Consider the following 4954-nt stretch of genomic DNA (forward strand, 5'->3'; position numbering starts at 1 on the left):
AAAACACATAAAATGAGAACTGAATTGGGAATAGCTAGGCAAGTCCTTCAAAAACTGTTAATTAAATTGCAATAACGTATAGATGTTGGGGAAGTATTTCCAGACAAATTATGGAGGACTGTTCCACGATTTGACGAAGGCATCAGTCCAAATATATATCAGCTGAGTAGAATCTCAACTGAGATTACCAGTTTACTTGTTGGTACATATTCTTAAGCATTTTTTGGAATAGTATACTACCTGAAATTACAAAGCATGAAACAACTGAATATGATTTCAGAGGCAAGTTTTGTTTCAGTTGTATTTAGAGGTCGAGTAAGAATTTTGTAAGTCTTTGCCAAACCAACAATTCGTTCAATATGTACACGTTTACTTGAAATTTTGCGGTCTCTTTAAATAGTTTTCCCACACATTTTGTTTCTGTTCTTTAAAAACGTAGGCATATTTACAGTAACATCATAGGGTGCAAAAAGGTCTTGAACATTAAACCCTTTGTCAGCCATTATACTGTCCCCCTTGTCACATAATGTTGTAAGTCTTGATCTTTCAACTATTTGCCTATCAGAAGTTGAACCCCCATATGCTAGGGAAAGGTAAGAACCTAAACCACCTGGTGTTTCTCCATCTAAAACTTTAACTGTGTTTTTATTTTTATAGGTGGAAAAGGTACTCTGCTGTGCTCTGGTGGGTTTTGGCTTCATCACAGGACATTCGGTTCCATCGATGATCACCCTAGTAGTAGGAAACTGCCTGTTGAAGTCAGTTGGTGTACAATACTTGACGAGATCTCTCTCTGGCCACAAGTCAACTTTTCTCCACAGGTGAAACATAAAATTCACCCATGTAATCCAGATATTGGATACAGAGAACTTTGAAATGCTAAAAAGCCTACTCAGTTTAAAGTTAATCGTATGCTGTCTAAGCTTGATCAGTGTTAAAAAAAAACCTTATCAGGAACACTCACATTATCTACCGGAGAATATAGATAATTAAGATTGTATGCAGCTTCACCAAGTGTCCGCAGGACAAATAAAAAATCTTGATACGAAGAAAGACCAGTATAAAACATAATGCCAGCATTGTCATTGACAGAGTTTTCAATACTAAAAACGGGTCTTTGTGGCGTCTGTGTGCTGGAGTTCACTGGAAATGATGGGGGGTATATTGGAGTTACTTGGTGCAAAAGAGGAGAGTAATGCTTTAGGAAGAACATCTGCCTCAATGGTGACTTCACTCTCCACATTACACACAGAATCTTCATTTGGAAGGAAAGATGCACCATCAGCTTCACCGCCCATATCCTCAACTGCTGTGTAAGTGTTGATGTACCCCCTTCCAGACCTCAATGTACCATCTTCAGATTCTTTGAATGACTGCTTACATTGTCGCCATGAAAAGATTTTTGGGACAGCATGGCCTTTTAGCTGTTTCTTCCTTGGTGTAGTACCTATTATATGGATGGAAATCTTCACAATTCTGAAGTTTAAGCATTAAATGTACATTCAATTGATATTGTTTATATTGTTCTTGATCATAGTTTACTTTATAATAATAAAAATGAAGATTACAACTTGAATTGGATGAATGTTATTGATGATGGAACACTTTGATGGAGGCACAGGGCAGTATATCCTCCTTTAGCAGCAGCAAACTACACTAACATAGAATTTGGTTTAACACAAGAAATCCAACAATTAAGAAAAGCAAAAAATAATTTTGACAAAAAGTAAACAAAAACGCAATTTAATTATGCAATTTGTGAACATTTGAGGTGGCGAGGTTCAAACTTGAATATTTATTGTTTTTATAATTATGTAATACATATTATAAAATTATTCAGATCAGTTAATGTAGTTTACAATAGTAAGCCCTGGGTGGGAATCGAACCCACATACCAAAGTGTGAACATTTTATGTTGCAGTGTAAAACCAGTAGAACAACTTTTTTCAGTGTGCGAAATCAACGGTAGACAAAATCTACTTGAATTTCCCCCCAGTCTGTTGTAGCGAGACGAGTATCTTGAACTAATATGTTTATAGAGAGAATTAATGCAGTTTTAAGACATTTACACATTTTGGACATTCTGTAGTTCAATTTTATTTCCCTCAACTACTTGCACAAATTAGACACTAGATATTATCACCAAGAAATAAACAGTATTGTAAATGAGCTATGCATATTCAATATTAAGTGATAAATCTGTTACAAGTTACAAAACAAAGCGAATACAAATAATGAGTACAATTAGAATTTTTACTTTTATGTTCGTCTATAATAATCAGTTAGGCCTATAAAATTTGAAATTGTGGTAGACTCTTCGAATGTAAGTTTCGCACACTGATACTCAAACAGTAGTTGGACATCATCTCATATTAAATGTAAATATAATTAATGAATTAACTCCTTGGATTTCTTGTGAGCTGTTGAAGGGTGTTGCAAAGTTTGTCCCATCCTGTAGTAAACTCATACCTTGGACATCCATGACTAAACAAGTGTAGAATAAGTCATCATAGTAATGTTATAGATTATTTAACTACTTCAGTAATGCATTGATATGATTTGATTGACAGGGACGGGTACATGATTACGTGTTCCTGGTACTACAGTATACTATAGTATCGTTCGGTGTATATTATGTAATTTGCAAATTAACGAAATAATAGATTTAAAAACAACCATTGGTAATATTAAAGAAACAGACTTTAAAACAACTGCGATGTTACCGTGAGTTGTTTCCTTGATATAGTCGGTACTTTCCAAATGTTGAAAACATACAACAATGGAAGGTGAAGGTTGCCACAACTTTCCTGGCTTCTGATCACGCTTAATAGCAATAATCCATAGTCTTTTGGAAAACGATACCCTCCCCTATTTGCGCATCCAGGCACACAACAACATGACGAGGGTATGCTACAATACTTTAAATGTATGAAATGTTTAGGTATTCCTTTGCTTTGCTATGGAATCTATTCTGAGCTAGGACCACATCGGTAAAGGCGCAACCTACTTCCGCCGCAAGGGAAACAACTGCAAAAATGTATGCCATTCCTGAAATATCTGAACTTGCTCAAAGTATAAGAAAATTGACCAGGGTCAAAATAGGATAGGTCCAAATAATCAAATCAGTGGTCAAGGCCATATGCACAGAAATGAGAAAAGGGTTGTGAAGCCGGAAAACAATCAGAGGTGGAGCTTGGGGACCGCAGGTCGACAGCATTAGAGAGGTCCAATCAAATTAAAGTCAATCATTTTACGGTTAAGAACGAGGTAATGTATGCGACAGCACATGCATGTGGTCATTATTTATCTATGCTTGTTGACACGGGACTAAAGGTCCCAATTCTGAGCAAGAAATTCTTTGACAAAAATTTGTCCTCATTAAAATATTTGGTTAATCTTGTGAACATGAGATTAGTAACAGGCACCGCAACAGGTGAAGTAGCTCAATTTTATGGGAAAATAAAAACGCTTTTGTAATTAAATTAAAACTTGGAAAAATCAAAAAACAGTAAGAAATGTTAATTGTTAATAGAAATGAAGGATTTTAAGATAATTCATGGGTTTTTCTTGGTACAAGAGAATTGTAATATATCATTTGGTAAGGGTTGTTTGATTGTGAGGGGAGAGAAAATACCTCTTGTACAAGTTATGTCAAATGAAACAAACTTCTGTTGTCACATTCTTCTCAAAGAAAACGTAAAACATTCCTGCAGAAACGGAAATAATTGTTAAAGGACAATTTTCTGGGAAACTAAATAGAAAATATTGGGGCATAGTAGAGCCTATGCCAGATTTCATGGGAAAATACAAGTACTCGTTGCGAAAGAATTAATTGATATGACACTTAGAATTGCAAATTTTAGTACTGAAGCAGAAAAGCTTCATAAAGATACTGTGATTGCAATATGTAAGAATGCTCTCATAGGTGAAGAGAAAATAGTTGGTAAAGTGGCATGTGATGGTACAATGAATACAGAAGAACAAGAAATACCCTTACACTTGAAAACTTCATATGGTGAAAGCGTTAAAGACAAAGAAATTGCAATTACGAAATGTACTTTGTGATTATTCTGATTTATTCTCCAGGTCAGAAGATGACTTGGGCAAAACCACATTAGTACAACACACCATAGATACTGGCGATACAAAATCTGTATTTTTCAGATGTGTTTCTTGCAAACTTTATTCCTATGAATAAAGTTTGGAATGCGATAAGGAAAACAAGAGGTACTGTGAGCAATGCTCACTAAGAATACCCCCCCCCCCCCCCGCTTACCCCAATCTCCCAAAGGGTGTTGGTAATAGGTAAAACTTCAGTATTATGATCCAAAAGGTCAATGCTGTGTTCCTAGATACCTTTTGGATCATAATGCTGAAGTTTTACCTATTACCAACACCCTTTGGGAGATTGGGGTTAGCGGGGGGAATTCTTAGTGAGCATTGCCCACAGAACCTCTTGTTTAGTCTAACTGATGTTCTTAAAACGAATTCCATGGAAATTTATATGTCGATGACTTTGCTCTCTGTTATAAATCTAAAAATATATGTCGATGACTTTGCTCTCTGTTATAAATCTAAAAATATGAACTCCATTGAGCGAAACCTAGTTATGTCTAAACAAAATTGGGATGATGTAAATGGTTTTAAATTTTTCAAAACTAAAACTGCATGCAAGCATTTCTGTTCTAAACGGAAACACCACTATGATCCTCAATTGCAATTAGATGGTACTGCAATTAAAGTTGTTAAAGAGGTTAAGTTTTCATAATCAGTTTTCTTTTATTCCTTATATAGCAATGCTGAAAGAGAAATGTACAAAAGCTCTTAATATAATTAAAGTTGTTGCAAACACAAAATGGGGAGCAGATAAAAATACTCTTCGACATCTGTATCGCTCTCTAATACGGTCTAAACTAGACTACGGCTGTATATAGTATATGGTGCTGCAAGAACA

The 4954-nt window shown here is 35.3% G+C and overlaps 1 pseudogene; it reads right to left on the minus strand.

The window, feature by feature from the left end:
- Positions 1 to 236: 236 nt before the first annotated feature.
- Positions 237 to 1261, minus strand: LOC130047715 (uncharacterized; annotated as a pseudogene).
- Positions 1262 to 4954: the final 3693 nt, after the last annotated feature.

Source organism: Ostrea edulis, chromosome 1 (assembly GCF_947568905.1).
Source record: "Ostrea edulis chromosome 1, xbOstEdul1.1, whole genome shotgun sequence".
NCBI lineage: Eukaryota > Metazoa > Mollusca > Bivalvia > Ostreida > Ostreidae > Ostrea > Ostrea edulis.